This window comes from Cervus canadensis, chromosome 12 (assembly GCF_019320065.1).
Source record: "Cervus canadensis isolate Bull #8, Minnesota chromosome 12, ASM1932006v1, whole genome shotgun sequence".
In the NCBI taxonomy this organism is placed as follows: Eukaryota; Metazoa; Chordata; class Mammalia; order Artiodactyla; family Cervidae; genus Cervus; species Cervus canadensis.
The window spans coordinates 60,055,310-60,078,743 of NC_057397.1; the positions used below are offsets into that span (position 1 = coordinate 60,055,310).

Consider the following 23,434-nt stretch of genomic DNA (forward strand, 5'->3'; position numbering starts at 1 on the left):
AGGCTTGCGACTGTGCATTTCTTACAAGTTCCCAGTCGCTGCAGCTACCTCTGCCAGGAGGATCCCGCTTGGAGAACCACATCTGTGGAACACAACATTGTCCTCTGAGGCATGACGCCCTTCCAATTCGCACTGCTAAACCGCTGCTGCCAACCCAGCCCGGGGTTAGCGGGGGTGGGACGGGGGATCAGCCTGGAGGCCGGCCTTCCCTGCCCACTGGCTCCCAGCACGGAGTTGCACTGCATCAGCAAAAGCCGCCAGGGAGGCCCTGGCCCTCAGTTGAGCCAATCGCCTACACAAAGCGTCCTCTGTGGTGCAGACTTGCTGACAAGCACCACCCTGTGTTTTGGGGATGAACCAAATCTTCATGACATTAGACCGGTGGAGTCCTGGCTCTGAAAACTGACACGAAAACTCCCCCTGCTCTGCCAGCCCGCTCACCCGGGGCCCACCTCTGCAGGCCGGAAATGGAGTTTGGCCGGCCGGAAGTCTAAGAGTTACTTCCGGTGCCCTTGACACCGCCACCCCAGTACAGCTGAGGTGAGAATACTGTACTTCACAATCCCCTCGGCCTCTGCCACTTGGGCCTTAAAGAGCCTGTGGCCGGACCCAGTGCTCAGAACCAGAGTCAGGGGCCCGGCTGGCAGCTGAGAGCTGCTCAGACCCGTCAAGGATGTCAGCTTTGCAGACAATCATGGAAGCGCAGGGCAGCCCCACTTGACTTAAGTGTCCTTCTCAGAGCTTCCGTGGACGCCTAATTGTTTCTCCGTCTTTGGCTTTCAGAGTCTCGAGTCTCCTGACCTCTCTTCATTTTCCCATCACAATGAACTTCAGGTGAAGGGCGAGGTATTCGTGCCTACAAAGATCTACTAACGACCTTCTTGGTGTTTAAACGCAGACTGTCTGGTCCACATGTCTTAACCTGCGCCCTGAACCCAAATACGGACGACGAGGTGAGTAGGTCAGCAGGTGCTGGTATGTTGTTCATCTATCACGTGCCCCCAAGTGGAACTGGAGGGTTCGGAAAGATGGTTCCTGCTTCTGCAGGCCAACACTTGCCTGACTAGAAACACTTCAACCGCCCTTGCTCTCAGACTCCAGAGAAGAAACAGAACGTTCCTCAGTGGGGTTCTTTCTGTTGAGTGTTTTTGCATGGTGCCCAATCAGCAGACATTTGCAGTCGGTAGAATAAATCACAGAGTTGTGCTGGCTATCAGAAATCATTTATTTCACTAACTTTCAAGGGAATTTAAGAAGTTCAGAAAACTGCATGTATGTGAGTAAATTCTAAACTCAAGCACAAAGAGGAGCAGTACTTTTATTAATATAAAATTTGTTTCTCTCTGCTACTGCTAATAAATATTAAATAAATGTTTGTTAAAAATGGATTTGAAGGGGATGCGAAATTATAACTTGTCACAGATCTCAGTATGACTCTGTGTAGGTATTACTGAATTAAGTCCTATGGCCCCTGCTCAGGCCCTAGGCTGACCAAGGCTCTCTGCCTTAGGTTTAAGTAGGCTAATAACCAAGATTGAGGCAGTACAAGCTTTATTCGGTGGCCAAAGAAAGGAGAAGTAGGAACTAAGTTTATAGCTCAACTTCTTGCCCATCTGGAAAAAGATAAAGGGAGGAGGAATGAGGCTAGTGATGGGGAGGCAGGTGCATTAGTCTACTGGGAAAGCGACGAGGCGTCTTCCCTTGTTCCTTCCCTCGTCCCTCGTCGCAGGCAGTGGGTGCCGTCCTCCTTTTATCCCTTTTGGTCTTTACTGTCAGTCCCGGTCACTAATAGGTGTGCCATTTGTTTACTAATGAAGTAAAATGAATGAAGCGTATAATGAGACTCAGCATCTGTTGAAGGTCAGATTCCTGCCATCTTGGTCCTGGCTGGTTCCATTTGGTTTCTTTCTTTCTTTTTTTTTTTTTGGCCACACCATGTAGCACACAGGATCTTAGTTCCCCAACCAGGTATCAGGGGACCCTGTGCATCCCCTGTTTTGGAAGTACAGCGTCTTAACCACTGGACTGCTAAGAAAGTCTCCATCTGATTATTGTTTGTTTGTAGCTTTCTTTCTAATATCTGGACCCTTTGACTTAAGATTTATGTTAATTCCTGCTAAAGGTGGGGTTGCAGGTTTTGAGCAAAGATCTAGAGCAGCTCTGGTAGCATAAAGTCTATGAAATGTAAGCTTGTCCAGTTTTCCCGGTGAGTATTCATAGCTTTAGTTGTATCACTAAAAGCATCACGAACAATATCACCAGCTGGAGAAGGACAGGAACCAATGGCTTAGATAAAGCTCACAAGCCACTCCCGACTACTCTCCCCAACCCCTCCTTCCCTCTGCCCGGATGTCTCCAATCCTGGCTTTCCCCTGTCGACCTGATGAGGCACTAGTTTGGAGTCACATGTTTCACGAATCACCACCCAACTGTGGGTTAAAGTGAGCTGAAGGGCTTTTATAAACCGAATGAAATAATATGTATAGAAATACTTTACAAAATTATCCAAAAGTAAGGAGTTGAAGAAAAGGTAGGGAGTTGCCAGTATTGTGTTAGTGCAATGACCAATTCCCCATCTCCTGACCACCTATCCACGAGTGTTTACTTAATGCTGTAAGTGCTGAAGGGTACTGATGACCGCAGCTAAGGTGTGCTGGTAGCTTCCTGTTCCACTTATTCCCCACACTAATCCTATGGGGCAAGCAGTGTTATTATCACCACTTTACAGATGAAGAAACCAAGGCCTAAGACAGTTTAGGTAACCTGCCCGAGTTACTGGAGGATATTTGAACTGAAGGCATTCTTGCTTTGGCCCTTAGCTAGTAACCTCCCCTGAGCAGCTGCTGTTTACCAGGAGCTGTGCTAACCATGCTATGAGTATTAACCTCCGGAGTCTTTACAGTAAACCTATGAAATGAGTGCTATTAGTATTTCCATTTTACAGAAGCCCAAGCTGAGCTAGAGATTGCCTGTCTTTGGCCACAAGGTCCAAAACTAAAAATACTAGAGCTGACATTACGCCAATCTTACTCCAGAGTTCACACTCTTAACCCTCACACTGAAATTCTAGGCTTTAAAAAGCTGCTTAAACCAGCCTGCAAATAACTATGGGGTGGGGAATGGGTGGGGAGGTGCATTCTTTAAAGGCTATTTCTGTTTTTGGAGGATTTGAGCTATTAAGATTCAAAATCTCAGGAGTAAAGAATAATTTCATCAGTCTTCTCCCACCTCCATGATCCCACTTTGGTTTCAAGAGATACTCTGTACACCTACTGTGTAGAAGCACTGGGTGCAGGGTGTAGGGGCTGCAAAGTTGAAGAAGAGTGGTTCTCACTGGCTGGGGGTACTTGTCTAGGCTGACAGATGCGACCATGTAAACACCACAGAAAGCAGACTGATGAGATGGCCTGACAAAGTACTAGGGAATTTGGGGACCATTCTGGGGCTTTTGCTGACCCTTGGGTTCCCTGGTTGGGGGCTGGAGTGGGTGGGTGGGGGCTTAGCTGTGACAGGTGTCAGGGTTTTAAGAGGTGCCTACAGGCAGGGGAGACACACAGGGCTGAGATGCTACTCAGCCCACTAGCTCCTCTGCTGGTTCCAAACTGTAGGGAAAAGGAGGATTTGGCCTCGTCATCCATCTGGTCACATGCCTCAGCTGCTCTTTATTTCCGCTGCCCAATTTCTCTGTCTATGCCTAACACAGAGACACATTACAGGGTTGTGGGGTTCTGTGTGGTCACACAGAAAGAGACCCATCTCTCAACACTTCTGGCCTTGTGTTGGGGACATGGAGCCCTTGAGGCCCCCCCCCTGCCTGTTTCCTAACTGATGATTAACTGTAGCTGACAACCTTGCATTACATAAGAGGATTATGAAACTCTGTAACAGAGAGGTAGGTGATCCATGTGTATAAATAGACAAAAGCCTCATATGACTGTGCTACTTTAAGACTCAGAGACATCTAGTGGCAGAAAATTGTATCTGCAGCCCTAGCAAATCTCCAAATAAGTGACTTGAAAAAGTTCTAATTTGTACCGAAACTAGGAAACTTTAGGTTAAATTACTTTGAAAGAGAAGAAATGTACTGGTTTTCCACTTGTTAGGAGTACAGTATTGTCTTTTTTTTAAAAAAATTGAAATATAGTTGATTTACAGTGTTTCAGGTGTACATCAAAGTGATTCAGATTATATTCAGATACTTTTCCATTAGGGTTATTACAAAATAATGAGTAGAGTTCCCTGTGCTATACAATAGGTCCTTATTATTTATTTTATATATAGTAGTGTTGGCATGCTAAGTCGCTTCAGTCGTGTCTGACTCTGTGCAACCGTATGGACTATAGCCCGCCAGGCTCCTCATTCTTTGGGATTCTCCAGGCAAGAATACTGCAGTGGGTTGCCATGCCCTCCTCCAGGGGATCTTCCTGACCCAGGGATCGAACCTGCCTCTCTTATGTCTCCTGCCTTGACAGGCAGGTTCTTTGCCACAAGCACCACCTGGGTCGCCCCACATGTATTCCTTAATCCCAAATTCCTAATTTATCCCTCCCCATCCTTTCCCTTTTGATAACTGTAAGTTTGTTTTCTATGTCTGTGACTCTGTTTCTGTTTTGTAAACAAGTTCATTTGTATCATATTTTTAGGTTCCACATGGGATATCGCACTTATTTTCACACCCTTTCCAGCATTTATTATTTGTAGACTTTTTGATGATGGCCATCCTGACTGGTGTGAGGTGATACTGCAGTTTTCATTTGAATTTCTCTGATAATTAGTAGTGTTGAGCATCTTTCTTATGGTATTGTCTTTAACAAAAAGTACCATAAGTCTGGGGCTTCCCAGGTGGCACTAGTGGTAAAGAATCCACCTGCCAATGTAGGAGACACAAGAGACGTGGGTTCCATCCCTGGGTCAGAAAGATCCCCTGGAGAAGGAGATGGCAAACCACTCCAGTACTCTTGCCTGGATAATTCCATGGACAGAGGAGCCTGGAAGTCTACAGTCCATGGGGTCGCACAGAGTCAGACATGAGTGAGCGACTGAGCACATATGCCATAAGTCTACTTTAAGCCTGTTCTTCCCAAAGTTTTAAATGCACACAATTGAATGGTGTGTGAAAGAGAAAATCAGAATATAAGAAATGACTCTATTAACCACCTCTATATACTCACCTGTCATGATACTGAACTTTTTTTTGATGTGATTAGGTTTTGCACCAACTTCATAATTATCACTATCAAATTGGCCTTATAGGTGAACATACACAGATTGAGTGACTACTAAATGAAATATTTAGGAGAATATATGATGAGAAAGCTTCCCCACAGTCAGACTAGAAAATATGTTTCCCTGACTGGGGAGAAACAGAAGAGCTGCAGGGGGAACAATTTAAGGATGGGATCGGTGGGTCCTAGAGACCGAGGCCCTGTAGCCTGAACCACAGGCTGGGACCCAGGAAGATGGTAAGCTACATGGTGGAAGGGCAGAGTGAGAGCGGCGGTGGGACACGTGTCATGTGTCCCTGGCTGAGCCCTGAGGGGCCGGCTAGATCTAGAGAAGCAGTGGCTGTGATGTGATGGTGGGACTCGGGCAGCCTCCCGGTTTCTGATACCCCAGAATATCAGAGGAATAGCAGAACAATACCTGCATGCCTGTGGGCAGCATAGAAAGAGGAGAAGAAAACACTGAAGTTCTTGAATTGTTCATTGAGGACAGAAGAGCAATGGGGTGTCCGAGTGGTAACATCCGATGTCATCCCACTTACCAATGCCTCGACACCAGGAGAGTGCCCATCGAAGGCGCAAAACCAGGGAAGAGTACGTGGAGGAGTAAGTCCTGAACCGAGTGAAGTGTTGCCACTCCATTGAAATGGAGATGCAAAATAAAAATTAAATGGAGCTATAGAAAATGATGAAAGTATTATTTCTTTAGTACCTGTATTTGTGGCCTGAGATATATGCTACCTATCTGCTACATACTCACAGAACAAAGTGGGACTTTTTGATAAGACTATATACAAGATGTTTTGAAGAAAATTATCCCTCTTCATATTATACACACATACACACAACACACACACACACAACTTGTCTATTAGGATCCTAGCTGGAAAAAGACAGCACATCCAAAATGGGTAATTTACAAAGTCATGGGTAGAATTCCCAAAAAGTAACAAGACATCATGCAGTACCCTGGGGTAAGGAAAGCAGGAAAGTTTACCTCCACTAGACAGAGGAGGGGGCCCAAGGGGTTTGCTGGACATGGACAGAGCCTCCAGACACGAGCTGGGGACTTTGCTAGAAGGATGCAGCCTGCGACATAGGGGAGGAGTGTGGGAAATAAGCGCTGTTCTCAAGGCTTAACTCCATAGTCTCTATTAATGCATTTCCATTGGAAATCCCAATCGGAAGCCAAGAGGCAAGGAAATCATCCATGGCATATACCTGGGTCAGTCTCCTCACACAGAGAAGAAGGAAAAGTGGAGTTAGTGGGCAAGTGGAAGATATACAGCCCTGATAGCTTTGTTCAAACTTCATCACCTTAAATATCTACTTCTATCTCACTCTACCACCTCCCTCTCATTGCCTCAGCTCCTGCCACCCATGCATATTCCAGCCACTCCTTCATTTTCAAAAACTTAATTAAATGGATGGTTCAGTTGGTAAAGAATCCGCCTGCAATGCAGGAGACCCAGGTTCAATCCCTGGGTGGGGGAAATCCCTTGGAGGAAGAAATGGCAGCCCATTCCAGTATTCTTGCCTGGAAAATCCCATGGACAGAGGAGCCTGGTGGCTACCATCCATGGGGTCACACAAAGAGTTGGACATGACTTAGTGACTAAACCACCATAGAAAATGATGAAAGTATTATTTCTTTAGTACCTGTATTTGTGATCTGAAATGTATGCTACATGTCTGCTATATACTCATTGTAGCCTTTGTTATTCAAGGTACAACCAGATTTTTTTCTGATTATAAAGGTAAGATGAAGATGTCCTTGGTGATCCAGTGGCTAAGACTGCATGCCCCCAAAGCAGGGGCCTAGGTTCGATTCCTAGTGGGGGAGCTAGAACCCACATGCTGCAACTGAGACCCAGTGGAGCCAAATAAAATAAATATTTTAAAAAATTAATATGTATTCTTTAAATATATATATATATATATATATATATATATATATATATATATATAAAGGTGTAAAGAAAGTAAAACTCATCTTAATTCCACTACACAGAGATGACCACTGTCAAGGCTTTGATCTATATCCCCTTATATACCTTTTCTATGCATATCCGGATATATATTTAAGAAATGACTCTTACCAACAAAAGATATTTTACAGCATATTCTCACTCAATAAATTGCATAGCTCTTTTAATGTCAGTGTAGTTACATGTCATCAGTAGTATACAAGCATAGTATCGTATACTATTCATAAACCATAAGTCACTTTTTCGAGGGGCATGTAGGTGGTTTCTAATTTTTTGAAATTATAAGCAATGTTGTGATACACATCCTTGTGTGCTGAGGTCTTTGGTTGCTTGTCCAGTTCTTCCCCCAGGACAATGGTTCTCAAAATACATTTCATGGAGCCCATGGGAGTGCCTCAGAGGCTCTTGCAGGGGTGAGGTGAAGGCTGCAGGACCCAGCCCTCACCTTCCTTCATAGGTTACCTTACCAATCATAGGTTCACTTCTCTCTGCTCTATTTGGGGAGAAGAAAGAGTTCATCCCTAACTTCAGCTGGAAATCCAGTGCTTTAGAACATAGTCAAGGAAAAATAAAATTGTTATGTCAGAGAGTAGGCATGTTTAAATATCTGATATTTACTGCCAGATGATTCCTGAAAGGGTAAGCTGATTTATATTCCTACCAAAAGCTTATGTGTGCCTGTGTTTCCCACACCAACACCTTTTATTTATACAGATCTAAAGATATTCTTTTAATTTATATTAATATAAATATATATAAATTTATATTTCTTTGATTAGTCATTATATTACTTTCTTATTGCTGCTATAACTACACATTACTATAAACTTGGTAGCTTAAAACAGCATAAATATATTGATTATAGACCTGGAAGTTAGAAATCCGGCACAGGTCTTACAGGACTAACACCAGTGTGCCAGCAGGGCTGCATTTCTTTCTAGAAGCTCTAGTGGAGAACCTGTTTCCTTGCCTTTTCCAGCCTCTATCAGCCCTGCATTCCTTGGCCTGTGGCCCCTTCCTCCATCATTATTCCAATCTCTGCTTCTTTCCTTATGTCTCCTTTTCTGACTCTGACCCTCCTTCTTCTTCCCTCCTTTGGGACCACCCAGATAATCCAGAGTAATATAACAATATTATAAATATTATAATATTTCAGAATAATCTCAAAATCCTTAATCACTTTTTCAAAATCTCTTTTGTTACATGAGGTTAACATATTCACAGGTTCTGGGGATTACAACATGACATCTCTGGGGAGCCATTGTCCTACCTGTCACAGTGGTGATATAGAGCATATTTTCTTTTATTAATTGACAATCTGTAGTTCTTTGATAAATTATTTCTCTGTGACCTTTGCTTATTTTACTATTAAGATATTTGTATTTTCCTGGTTGATTTGTTTAAATATATACATATATTTTGGAATTATAACTGTGTTGCCTATTACATATATTGCAAACCTTTTCCTTCACATTTCTGGCTTCTGAACTCTCTTTAGGTTGTGTCTTTGTCTGCTTGGGTTGCCGTAACAAGATAGAATATAGTCTTGATACCTTAAACAGCAGAAATATATTTTCTCACAGTTCTGGAGGTTAGAAGTCCAAGATCAAGGTGCCAACATGGTCAATTTCTAGAGAGAGTTTTCTTTCAAGCTCACCAAAGGCTGCCTTCTTGCTGTGTCCTCACATGGCAGGGAGAGAACAAGCTTTCTGGTGTCTCTTCTTATGAGACCACTAATCCCATCATCAGGATCCCACCTTCTTGACTTCATCTAACCGTAACTACCTTCCAAAGGCATCATCTCCAAATACCATCATGTTGAGGTTAAGGACTTTGACATATGACTTTTATAGGGACACAGACATTCAGTCCATAACAGGAAGAATTCGGATCTTCGTGTGGTCAGATCGATCAATCATACTTTTGATAATTTTGGCTTCAGTGATATGCTTAGCTTAGCAAGGCCACTTTTACCAGAGATTTGTAAACATGTACATACACTTTCTTCTTCAACTTTTATATATTTGCCTTATTTAACATTCAAATTTTAGCCATTCTGTAATATAATTTGGGGTAAGGTCTTACTCTATGTCTTGCCACCTTTGTTTACCATTTTATTCTTCAAATACAGCTTCAAAATAGTTTCTAAGGACATGAGCCTTTAACCAGACAGGAGTCCTGGATTTGCAATCATCTGGATACTGGCCTGATAAAACCAGTTTTTTTCCTTTGCTTTCTCTGCTAGCTGTAGAACACTATTTTCTGTCTTTCTGGAAAATCCATTCATTCAATAAAAGACCAACAGCTAAAGCCAACTTTTATTTTAAAAGGAAACAATGAGTTTCCTTAATATTTCGGGCTTGAACAGCATTCCATGTAGAACAGTTTACCATCAACTCATCTGAATGTATACTTACAGTTTTCACATTCCTTTGAATCCTAAAGTTATTTGATTTTCAAAACCAATGGAAAAACCTATCCATGGAAGAAAATTATTTAGATATTTGAACTTCAAAAAACTTGGGCTGTATCTGTAGGGGCCATTCAGTGTTCTGCACGAGCCAACATGAAATGTTTGTGCCTGGGAATCAGTGATTGGGGTAAAGCTTCAGGCTGCAGAAAAGTGAGTTCTAAATTTTATGAAACTGACTGAATAACTTGTAGCCACATGCAATAATTATATATTATACATTAGTAATTGTGAGTCTAAAATAACATGATACAGTAAATAATAATACAAGTATAAAATGATCTCAACGATTAAATATTCAATTGTATTAAAATTCCCGTTTACTCCAACGCCTTTCCTAAGCTCCTATATGTGTCTTGGCCCTGTGTTTCCAGGGACTAAAAAAATGCATGACAACAAAATAAACATTTGTGATGCAAATAATTTTGAGATACAAACAACAAATACAAATTTGTTATATAAAATATATTAATGTATATAAATTTACATGTTGTATATATGGTGTGATATTGCATGTGATATGGTGTCATATTACATGGTACATTTTAAGTAATATAGTAAAAGCAATTTTTCTACTTCATAGTTAGACCTTGAAAATGAATAGTTTCTAATCCACAAATGTGTTGAATTTGAAAAATTTGTTTCTGAATCAGTTGTTCAAAACTCAGAAATTATGTAACAGTAATGATAAGATTCCAAGTGGTGGTGAGAGCCAGCCTGTGGGTGTGTGCATGCTTAGTTGCTCAGTTGTGTCCAGCTCTTTGTGACACCATGGACTGTAGCCCACTAGGCTCCTCTGTTCATGGAATTCTCTAGGCAAGAGTACTGGATTGGGTAACCATTCCCTTCTCCAGGGGACCTTCCCAACCCAGGGATCAAACCTGGGTCTCTTGCATTGAAAGTGGATTGTTTACTACTGAGAGCCAACCTAGTTATCGGTTTTTTATTTGGTTGAAATTATATGCATATTCTATGAGAGGTAGTTGAAATAATATACATTTATTACAAGGAATACTTTTCAGATAGGATACTAGTGATTAAAAGAAAAAAAAGCAATACCACTTAGTAAGACATGTTTTATCTAGAACGATAATCCTTAAGGAAGTTGAAAGCTTAGTGAATGCTTTTTGTGGACATTTCGGAAAGCGTTGGGATCTTCCTAAGGGGCTAGAGGTCAGTGGCGTGGGTCTAAATTATGTCACAGTTGCTCTTCTCCTTGTTTTTAATACAGTGTCTCGCCCTACTGTTCTTGCTTATCAGTCATATTCACTGCTCTATTTTAATTAATAAACGGGATGCTGAAAAGCCAGAAGAGCAGTAAGTTAATGAAGGAGAGGGCACAGCATTGTGAGATCCCTTGGGGGGGAAAAGGAAAGGTGGAGAAAAGGATGGTGGAGAAAAGAGTCAGGGGCTCTGTGAATTGGCCCTGAGGCCATTTTGGGGGAATCCTGCTAAAGATGCATAAGCTTCCTCAAATAATAATGATGATCTCTGTGGCCATGACTTCCTCACCCAACCTGGTATTGAACTTTGCCAGAATTAGGACTAAGACTATTGCTTCCCTAAGGGAGGGGAGATTTACAAAACTTGGGGGAGAATTTGGGGATTGATGATAATTAAAGAAACAAAAGCAACAAAGTTAATTATTAATTCAGGAGAAAATAAAAAACCAAGTGGGGAAAAAGAAGTGACTATAGTATACTACATGGTTCAGCTTTCAGTAAGATTTTTACAATTACAAAAGATAACTTGTACCAGTTACCAATTTGTTGCCTTTGGCCCCCAGATTCAAGCTTCATCTGACAAAAATTGATCTCGATCCTCAATTTCTCCTTTGCAGCCGACATGGTGTTAGAAACTATGTCAGTAGAGGGCACTGGAGGGACACTGGAGGAGGAAGGGGCTTCTCTTCCCAGTCTCACCGTTTTCTGTTTTCCTTCTTCTTCCTCCTGCTGTTTGGTTGCCAGCCGTGGATAGGTTGGGAGAGATGTCAGTGGCATTCACCTATATTAAGTTTCAATAGCACCTCATGGAGAGCTTCCTAATGAATTTTCATGGCACTCCAGTGAGTAGATTCCCACTGAGTCATGCTAGCACCCCAGTGGTTGGCTTTTCAGTCTTGACCTGTCAGCCCTCCTGAAAAGCTCCTTCTGCTTTCCAGTCTTGGCCATGGTTTTCTACCCACCTGGACCCTGGTGTTTTCTGCTTGTCCAGTGACTGTTGACTAGCTTTGACCTAGAGCAATCAGTACACTTTTCTACCAACTCAGCCTCAGGAAGGAATGTTTCTTCCTTGAGTAGGCTTACTTGTTTCTAGGGTTATTGTTCAGAGTTATGTTTCTACAATAAGATAGTCCTATATTGCTGTGAATAGTTGTTATACTGAACTTTCCCTTTACAAATTTCTGTGTGGTTTCTGTCTCCTCACTGGACCTTGATTAATTCAACACTGAAAACTAACCACAATTGATTTAACTATTTTGAGAAGATGGGGAGTTGGAAAGCATAAGTGTGTGTGTGAGAGAGACAGAGACAGAGAGAAAGAGAGAGAGACAGAGACAGAGAGAGAGATAAGGTGGTTAAATCTTCATCTTCCGGGCTTCCTGGTGGCTCAGTGGTAGAGTATCCACCTGACAATGCAGAGGGCACAGGTTCGACCATGATCCCTGATCCAGGAAGATCCTACATGCCATGGAGCCAGCTAAGTTCGTGCGCCACACCTATTGAGCCTGTGCTCTGGAGCCCAAGAGCCACAACTACTGAGCCCACATGCCCTAGAGCCCATGCTCTGTAGCAAGATAAGCCACTGCAGTGAGAAGCCCATACACTGCAAGTAGAGAAAAGCCTGTGCAGCAACAAAGACCCAGCATAGCCAAAAATAAATATAAAAATTAAAAAAAAATCTTTATCTTCTATAATAAGAAATTGATAAATAAAATCTAAAACTGAAAATTTATAGAATATAGTATAAGATTGACTTTTGGATATTTGAAAGGGGTAATAATAAGAAATAGAATGTGAGGTATCTGCTCTTTTTGTAACAAGACTTACATTTGAATCTTTATGATCATAGACAACTTTGATAAGATTTTAAGTGATTAAAAGAAAATCACTGGGGTTGAAACAAACAAAAAAGAGAGGAAGGAAAGAAAGTAACAAAGTTTGTGTAATATCAAAAGATGTGTCACTGGGATAGTTTGGTGTTCTTTTTTTTTTTCATCAATACACATTCACACAATACATGATCAAACTAATAGTAAAGATAGTAGATCAATCACTTATAAAGCTTGTAGGAAGGTTAAGAGACAAAAGTAGTTAAATCATCTATATCCATAAGTGGTTAAGAGAGGCACATAACAACAAGATGTAAAATATGATGTCAAAACATTAAATGTGGGGTAGTGGTGGTAGTTTAGCTCCTAAGCCAATGGGTCTGACTCTTGCAACCCCATGGACTGTAGCCTGCCAGTCTCCTCTGTCCATGGGATTCTCCAGGTAAGAATAGTGGAGTAGGTTGCCATTTCCTTCTCCAGGGGAACTTCCCGACCCAGGAATCAAACCAGGGTCTCCTGAATTGCAGGCAGATTCTTTACTGTCTGAGATATAACGGAAGCTCTAAATGTAGGGTGGGGAAGTAAAAATGCAGGACTGTTTAAAGGTATTCAAGCTTAAAAATAATTACGTATGTAGAGAGGTTGCTGTATATAAACTTCATGGTTACTACAAAACAAAAATCTAAAAAGAGATCCATGCACAGAAAAAGAGAAAGAAATCCAAACATAACCCTGAAGATAGTCATCAAGTCATAAGGGAAGAGAGCAAAAGAAAAAGAAACAAAAAAGGACTCCAAAATCAACCCAAGAAAATTCACAAAATCTATAATATTGTAAAGTAAGTAGCCTCCAACTAATAAAAATAAATGGGAAAGAAGGAAAGAAAATTCACAAAATGACAATAAGTACATACCTACCAAGAATTATTTTAAATGTAAATGATTAAATGCTCCAATCAAAAGACATATAGTGGATGGATAGATACAGAAGCAAGACTCATACATATGTGCTTCCTACAAGAGACTTAATTCAACATCTAAAGACACAGAGACTGAAGGTGAGGAGATGGAAAAAGGTATTGTATGCAAATGGAAATCAAAAGAAAGCCAGGGAGCTTCCCTGTTGATTTAGTGGTAAAGAGTCTGCCTGCCAGTGCAGGAGACACAGGTTCGATACCTGACATGGGAAGATCCCACATGTCACAGAGCAGCTAAGCCTGTGTGTCTCAACTACTGAGCCTGTGCTCTAGAGCCTGGGAGCGGCAACTGCTGAGCCCATGTGCCACAACTGCTGAAGCCCACACGCCCTAGAGCCTGTGTTGCACAAGAGAAGCCGCTGCGATGAGAAGCCTGTGCACCACAACTAGAGAGTAGCCTCCACTCACTGCAACTAGAGAAAAGCCAGTGCAGCCACAAAGACCTGGCACAGCCACAAATAAACAAATAGATAAAATTATATTTTAAAAAAGAAAGCCAGAGTAGCAATATTTACGTCAGGCAAAACAGACTTTAAAATAAAGACTGTTAGAAGAGACAAAGAAGGACATGACATAATGATAAAGGGATCAATCCAAGACAAAGATATAACCATTGTAAATATATATACCTAAATACACAAAGCAAATATTAATAAACACAGAAAGGAAGAAACTGGCAATAATGTGATACTAGTAATGGACATTAACACCCCATTTACATCAATGGACAGATCATCTAGAAAGAAAATCCACTGGGAAACACTGATCTTAAATGACACATGAGAATAGATGACTTAATAGATATCAATATAGAATGTTCCATCCAAAAGCAGCAGAACACACATTCTTCTCACATTTGCATGGAACATTATCCAGGATAGAGCACATGCTAGCACAGAGAACAAGTTTCAGTAAATTTAAGATTGGAATAATACAAGCATCTTTTCTGTCCACAACCCTATGGGCCTAGAAATCAGCTGTAAGAAAAAAACTACAGAAACACAAACACATGAGGGCTAAACAATATGCTACTAAAAACCCAGTGATTTATTGAAGAAACCAAAGAGGAAATAAAAAAATACCTAAAAACAAATAACAAGAATATAATGATCCAAAATCTATGGGAAAACAAAACAATGTACAGAGAATTTCCCGGTCCAGTGGTTAGGACTCCGTGCTTTCACTGCTGTGGGCCTGGATTTAATCCCTGCTCAGGGAACTAAGATCTTACAAGCCATACAGTGTGGGGACCAAAAAAAAAAAAAAAACCTATGGAATTCAGCAAAAGCAGTTCAAAGAGAGAAGTTCATAGAGGTGCAAACCTACCTTAGGAAACAAGGAAAATCTCAAACAACCTAAATTTACACATAAAGGAAGTATAAAAAAGAACAAAGTCAGTAGAAGGAAAGAAATCATAAAGATCAGAGAAGAAATAAATGAAACAGAGGTTTAAAAACAATAGAAAATATCAATGAAACTAAGAGCTGTTTCCTTGAAAAGATAAACAAAACTGATAAATCTTTAGGCAGATTCATTAAAAAAAAAAAAAGAGGGCCCAAATAAAATCAGAAATGAAAAAGAAGTTACAACTGGCACCACAGAAAAAACAAAAATCATAGAGAGCACTATGAACAACTATATGCCAGTAAAATGGATAACCTAGAATAAATGGACAAATTCTTAGAAATGTACAATCTTTCAAGACATAATCAGAAAGAAATACAAAATATGAACAGACCAGTTATCAGGAGTAAAATCCAATCAGTAACAACAACAACAACAAAATTCCCAACAAACAAAAGTCCAGGACCAGATGGCTTCACAGTGAATTTCAGCTTTTAAAGAAGAGTTAACACCTATTCTTAACTATTCCAAAAAATTGCAGAGGAAATAATACTTCCAAACTCAATCTGTGAGGTTAGCATCACCCTGATACTAAAAGTAGGCAAAAATATGAAGAAAAAAAAAGAGACCAATATTACTGATGAACAAAGATACAAAAATCCTCAACAAAACAGTGGCAAACCAAATTCAACAATACATTAAAAAGGTCATACACCATACTCAAGTGGGATATTTCCCAGGTATGCAAGGATGTTTCAATATTTGCAAATCAATCAATGATATATCATGAATAGATCAAAATGATATACCACACGAACAAATTGAAGAATAAAAATCATATCCTAATCTCAATAAATGCAGGAAAAAGCTTTTGCCAAAATTCAGCATGCATTCATGATAGAAACTCTCAAGAAAGTGAGTACAGGGGGACTGTACCTCAATATAATAAAGACTATGTACAACAAGCCCACAGCTAAAATATACTTAATGGTAAAATGTTGAAAGCATTCTTTCTAAGATTAGGAACAACATAAGGATGCCCACTCTCATAGGTTTATTCAACATAGCATTGGAAGTCCTGAGTGAGTGAATGAGTGAGTGAAGTCGCTCAGTCGTGTCCGACTCTTTGCAACCTCATGGACTATAGCCTATCAGGCTCCTCCATCTGTGGGATTTTCCAGGCAAGAGTGCTGGAGTGGATTGCCATTTCCTTCTCCAGGGGATCTTCCCCACCCAGGGATTGAACCCAGGTCTCCCGTGTTGCAGGCAGACGCTTTGCCGTCTGAGCCACCAGGGAAGCCCCATTGGAAGTCCTAGCCACAGCAATTAGACACAGTCACAATTCAGATGGTTTCAGACACAGCCCAGGAAGGCAAATGAGTCAAGTGGGGCTGGTGGGGACTGTCGCCCATGAAGACAATCTAGTCAGAAAGCTTTCACTCTTGTCAACTAATGTTGAAGCTGAACTTCTGAGTATGACCTGCTGCAGAGTTGATGTGCTGAGTTGCTCAGCTGTGTCCAACTCTTTTCAACCCCAAGGACTGTAGCCCCAGGCTCCTCTGTCCATGGGGATTCTCCAGGCAAGAACACTGGAGGGGGTTGCCATGCCCTCCTCCAGAGCCGAAAGGAACTGTAGTTAGTGGTCCTCTCCTGTGCAGTGCTCTCAGCAGGGGTCCTCCATGACCCTCTTGGCTCAGGATAATCAGACCTTATCTAAGCCCTCTCCTCCCCATTTTGGGCCTTCATCTTCATTCCCCCTCCCAGGACCCTCTAAAGGCCTAGCTAAGGCAGTTTTTCACACTGCAGTGTTAGTGAATTAACAACTCCCTGCTCACAGCGGGTGTCTACCTTTTCAAAGAGAATGCTGGAAAGGGAAATAGATCTGGTTACCAATGCAGGGATTTTAGGGCCCTTCACACTTCAGAGGAGGGTCTTCCTTGGCTTTTCAGATCACACCAAGAGAGAACAAAACTCGGTCTTTGTAGGAAGCTAGCTGAGTTCCAGCTTCTTCTGGGGCCTGGTTTAAAAGTCTTCAGGGACCCAGTCTTCCCTGCTGTTGAATAGTCAGTTGACTTATTCAATGCCCATTGTCAAGTTAAGAGCCATTTGATATCTACCAGGTATTGGTCAAAAAATATGTCAAAAAAAGGTATACTAAACCAGAGAAGAGAAATGATCACTATAAGTTGGTCTAGAATGATCAATCATTGTTTCTAGTTTAAAAGAAAGTATCAGTGTTTTTTTTTTTTTTTTTTGGTTGTAAGTACATTTCTTTGGTTTTCTCCATTCAGCCAAAGGATGTCCCCTGGCTCCTAAGAGCAGGCCTTGCAATTTACATGTGTGGTCACCAGGTGGTGGAAGTGGGCCATGTCCATGGAATCTAATTGGTGGCCCAAGAAGCTGAGTTCACCTTGCCTCAAATTGCCTTAAACCTAGGACGAGCTAGGACTTCTTTGCCTTTCAGCCATATTCAACATGGAGTTCATCAAAAGATGTTTGCCTTTCTGGCAATTCCTGGCCGAAAATGTCTAGGTAGTAAAGTACAGCCCTCTTGCTGAAAGATTTCACCCGTCTGTTCACTTCTGAGAAAGTCAAGAGTTCCTGTACTTAGTGTAGAAGCCTTAGAACCCTCTTTTTCAATCCATGCATCCTTGTCATCTGACACTTTCTATTTCCCTTTTCCCTCTTGTTAGGTGGAAGAGCCCCTCCCCTCTCCTTCCATTCTTGGGGAGGACTGCACGCTCTGCTTGGGGGCAACCCTGGAGGCTTTACTGAGTTGTAGAGGCAGGCAGTAGGCTGGGAGGGACCTGTCCAGGCCGGAGGGGATGGTGGTGATGGAGAAAAGAAGGGCTGAATGTTTCCTCTCCTTCCACTGCCATATCTGACAAGTTGATCAGTAACGCCCTTTGGATACTTTGCTCGCTGGGAATGGCCTCACCTAGGCCCTCTGCTCCTTTACTGGTTTCGCTTCCCCTCCAAGGACGAGAGATTCTCATTATTCATGGTTGTTATGTCCCATAGAGTTGCCACAAATAATCAACCATCACACCTATGGAAACACTTTAAGTTCCCATAAGCCTTGAACATTGCCAACCATTGACCAACATCTAATCTTGTTTCATGTATATTTCTATTTAAAGACACCTTACTTATCTCTTGTAGCTCAGTGGGTAAAGATTCTGCCTACAGTGAAGGAGACCCGGGTTTGATTCCTGGGTTGGGAAGATCGCCTGGAGAAGGAAATGGCAAGCCACTCCAGTATTCTTGTCTGGATAATCCTATGGACAGAGGAGCTAGACTTAGCGACTAAACTACTTCTACTACTTAACATATTGATTTACTTTATATATTATGTTATTTTTATATACTGATTTGATATATTGATATATTTGATATATTGATTAACCTTGAACTTATGGCCAATAGCAGTATAACTCATACCTGAATAGAGCTCATCTAACACAAGTATTTTCTCCATAAGGCACATCACAATCTTTCTGTACTTAGGGTAGGATCACAACTGCACTTAGGGGCCATTTCAACAGTTAAGTTACCAATAAAAGGCATAAAGGTATGATGTGTGATAAAAGGCATAAAGATGTGAAAACAAGTGGCAGCAAATGGACTGCAAAAAGTTTACAGTATAAAAGCTGAGACAAGAAAGACTTGTCTTGTGTGATCTCAGCTGGGAACAGATACATCAGGCAGCTCAAACTTTTTACTGATCTGCATCATGTATTGATTTGGGGTTTACAAGTGAAGTTTAGCAAGTAGGCAAATTTACAAAGACAGACCTTATAAATAATAAGGATCAGCTGTACATGTGCTCCTAAAGTTCAGGTCTCAGCTCTCGGAACTTTTCATTTCTCCTTCCAACAAGAGCTCTTCTATTCTCACATTGTCAACTATCATCTCCAGGCAAACTGCTTCAAAACATTCATTCAAAGCCTTTCCAGGGAATTCCCTGGTAGTCCAGTGATTAGGACTTGACGCTTTCACTGCCATGGTCCCAGGTTCAATCCCTGGATGGGGAACACCAGTGAAACTTTCTAGCAGTGTCCCGCCATTTCTTAACCAGACTTTCATTCTTTCCTTGAGGAAGAAGGTGGCGGCGAGGATTTGGTGGCACATGGGAGATGGCTTGCTTCACTCCATATGCCAAATAGTTCTGCATCCCTGTCATAGTTCCACCAGGACAGACCTTTGCAGGTAAAACAAGTATGAATATATTCTACTCACAAACTTATGTAACTACACAATTCACCCTCCCCTTTTCCTTCTCCCTAGGATTAGTGCTAAATCTCATGGCTTATGCAATAACCTGATATTGGTGTGGAAGGGCTAACACTTTTTGATTTTAATCTGGCCTATGCTGGCCTCCTTTCTGATATGAGAGAATCATACCATCGGGGAAGATCAGCTTCCTCAATGGCTCAGCCTCTCGCTTCTTCCTACATTCTTAGGGAGGACTGCACACTCTGCTTGGGGGCAAGCCTGGAGGCTTTACTGGGAAAAGAACCCACCTTCACAGGAGACACAGGAGACATGGGTTTGATCCCTGAGTCAGAAAGATCCCCTGGAGAAGGGAGAGGCTACCCACTCCATTATTCTTGCCTGGAGAATTCCATGGACAGAAGAGCCTGGCGAGCTACAGTCCATGGGGTCTCAGAGTCGGACACGACTGAGCAACTAAGCATGCATATACTGACCTCCTTTATGATGTGAGGGAATAGACTTGGGGAGGGGGTGTGAGGAGTCACCACTATGGTTTCTAGTCCTGTCTCATTAGGGAGTCCCTTCCACAGCCTTTGTTTCCAGAAAGGCCCCCATGGTAGCCAAGGCACATAGATTGCTCCTCCCCTGGGAGCTAGTTACTGATGCTTGATAATAGCGAATGTTTATTGCACTCTTCCAATGGGACAGTCTCCATATTGGAGGCTTTTTAGACTACCTCATTTAATTATCACAAGAATCCTATGAGATAAGTATTGATATTACCTCTACTTTATAGACACAGGCTCAGAGGACAAAAATAATTGCCTCAATTAACAGCTAAGTAGCAGAACTGGATCTTGCCCCCAAATCCATTTGAGTCCAGTGTCCATGCACTTAGCTACTCACAATAAAACACTTCCTCCCCTGGAAGGCTCTGGAGCCCTCCCTACTCTCCACTTTGCTGCAGTGGCTCTTGTGTCCTGGCGCTGGTTGAGGGCTATAATTAGGTAGCTGTGTGTGCTCTGCTATACTGCAGTCAGCTGTTTATTCTATAAGCCAGGGTATAGGAGAGAACCAGACCCTGCCCTCCAGAAGCTCACACCAAGCTCTGCCAAGAAGTTTGCTCCAAATGCTGCCTCTGAAACCATTCATCTCTGATTGGAACTTGAACCCATGTGCCGGGACTCAAACCAGGCCAAAACCCTGCTTGGGACTTGAACCCACATGGCCAAGACTGAACCCCAGTCAAACTCCACAGTCTCCCAAATGAGATCACACACCTGGTTTCAGGACCTAATGGAGCTCAAATTCTTGATGTCTCATCACAGAAAGAATTTCGTGTGAGACAAAGTGATAGGTAAGAAGTGGACTTATTTAGAGAGAAACACCCTCCATAGACAGAGTGTGGAACATCTCAGAGGGTGAGTGTGGCCTTGAAATGTGGTATGGTTAGCTTTTATGGGCAGGGTCATTTCATAGGCTAATGAGTGGGAGGATTATTCTACCTGTTTTGGGGAGGGGAGGGAGGTTTCCAGGAATTTGGCCACTATCCACTTTTTTGGTGGGGAGGTGCTTCCCAGGTGGCCCTAGTGGTAAAGAACCCACCTGCCACTGCAAGAGACACAAGAGACACAGGTTCAATCTCTGAGTCAGGAAGATTACCTGGAGAAGAGCATGGCAACCCGCTCCAGTATTCTTTCCTGGAGAAGCCCGTGGAGAGAGGAGCCCGTGGGCTACAGTCCGTAGGCTTGCAAAGAGTCAGACATGACTGAAGTGGCGTAGAACCCACTTTCTGGTCTTGGATGATTAGCCTTAGAACCGTCATGGTGCCTGTGGTTGTCATTTAGCTAGCTGATGTGTTGCAATGAGCATACACTGAGTATCACGGTCTAGTCAAAGTTGACTTGTCTGCCATTTGGACTCATTTGATTCTAACCATTTGTGTTGGTGTCCTTGGGCTATGTCATTCCTTCAAAGGTTGTGCCCTGACCTCTTCCCTCCTGTTTTCACTTTTGCCTAACACAAGCCCACGTGTCCAGTGCACAGTGAGGCCAAATATACTGAAACAAAGGTCTAAGAGGCTGAAGTCTTTTCCCCACAAGCAAGAAACACTGGAAAACTTTTATACCCTGGAGGCTCCACAGGGTCCTTCAGGATTGCCAGGGTAGAAGCTGTCCTACTATTAAAAACAAAAACCATCATCTTTGTTGCTTAAGGCCATCATGCCTATTAGTTAGGCCCATGAAGAGCCAAGGAGAAGGGCTAGTTGACTCTGACATGAGGCCTTTGAGGAGTCCCTGAGCCTTCCCCAGAGGCATTGCCCTGCAGAGGGAACCTCAGTCAGCCGAAGGTACAGAGAGGCAGAAACAGAGATTGGAAGAGGGAAGATAGCAAGAGGGAGGGGGCACGTGGCAGAGGGCTAGTCACAGACAAGACACCTGATGTTCTCAAGGAATGCGTTCCAGGATGCTGCCTCACAAAGACTTGTTCTGTGCTGAAAATGTCATCCAGCAGGGAATCCTGTCTCCTGCCACTTTGTACCAACTTCACCCAAAGGTCACCTATTGTCAGAGGGAGCCCAGGTAGAAAGTAAGACGAGAAAGGGTCCAGTAGGCTGATTTCATTCTGATTTTGATGATTTCTGGTTTTGTTTTTTAATTGAAGTGTGGTTGATTGTTGACTAAGAAGGTGCACAATGTGAGAGTTGCGAGCTAAGTTTCATTTGGGGCAAAATGAGGACTGCAGCCCGGGAGACAGCACCTCAGACAGCTCTGAGAGGCTGCTCCGAAGAGGCAGTGGGGTAAGGTCAATAGAGAAGATTTTGGTGAAGGGGGAGTTCAGCGCAATCAAGCGCTTACTTTACAAAAAGTTTTCTTCTAGTCACAAGGAGCTGATGTCACCATGAAGGGATTTAGTGCTTTTCTAGATAGGAGATGCAAGGATGCAAGGATTATGAAATCAGTTTCTGAAAATATCTCACTATCTAAAGACCTGTTCTACCAGTTGCCCTGGAGCACAGAGTCCTTCACTCTCCACCCTGAATTCCTTTCAGGGAGTGCTGAAGGTCAGAAGCTGCAGCAGCACGTGTGCGGGCTACCTCGTGTCTGACTCTGCGTGACCCCATGGACTGTAGCCCACCAGGCTCCTCTGTCCATGGGCTTCTCCGGGCAATATTACTGGAGTGGATTGCCGTGCCCTCCTCCCGGGGATCTTCCCCACCCAGGGATCAAACCTATGTTTCTTATGTCTATGTGCATTGGCAAGTGGGTTCTTTACCCCTAGAGCCACCTGGGAAGCCCACAGACAGATGGCAAATGCCCTTGTTGTTGCTGGTCAGTCACTGGCAAATGCTCTTGGCAAGTGTCAATTTGTAGTTGACATGATTTACAATGTTTCAGGTGTACAACGAAGTGATTCACTTGTACATTATATGTATAAATCTGTATTTTTTAAAATTCTTTTCCATTGTAAGTTATCACAAGATACTGAATATAATTCCCTGTGCTCCACAGTAGGTCCTTGCTGTTTATTTTACATATAGTAGTGTGCATCTGTTAATCCCAAATTCCTAATTTATCCCCCTCTTTCCCCTTTTGGTAACCATACATTTATTTTCTATGTCTGTGAATCTATTTCTGTTTTGTTAAAAAGTCCATTTGTATCATTCTTTTAGATTCCACATAGAAGTGATATTGTCTGTCTTTTCCTGAGGTACTTTACTTAGTATGATAATCCTAGGTAGCTGGTTTCTGTTTAAGTAAATTAATAGGGGTAGAGTTCCAACTGGTTCCCAAATGGCAGTGAACTGTACCCTGTCACCCCAAAGTGATAGCTGATTTTAATATAAACAGGATTGTTCCACATTTTCTGAAGGCAATGGTGATCCAGGGAAGCAAAGACGGATGCCCAGTCACCTAGAGAAGCTTGGAGAAAGCAGCATTCAGAGAACAACTATCTGGTGGCCAAGGTTGAAGGTCCACACTGGTCCATGTGGCAGCAGAAGAGTCTTGGATAAACCACAAGAAAAAGACAGAAAAAGTTCTCAAATAATTGCAAGCACTTGTATTACTCAGGGCCCTTGGGTTGCAAACAACAGAAATAAATTCTGGATAACTGAAGGCAAAAAGAAGAGTATTTCTTTAAAACTTTTTATTTTGTATTGGAGTA

The 23,434-nt window shown here is 42.3% G+C and overlaps 1 long non-coding RNA gene across 1 annotated transcript; it reads left to right on the top strand.

The window, feature by feature from the left end:
- The first annotated feature begins 220 nt into the window (after positions 1-220).
- Positions 221-23,377, top strand: LOC122451169. The gene is made up of 4 exons (XR_006272325.1): positions 221-540; positions 784-953; positions 19,155-19,261; positions 23,141-23,377. It is a non-coding gene; the product is annotated as an uncharacterized LOC122451169 (long non-coding RNA).
- The last annotated feature ends 57 nt before the right edge of the window (positions 23,378-23,434 follow it).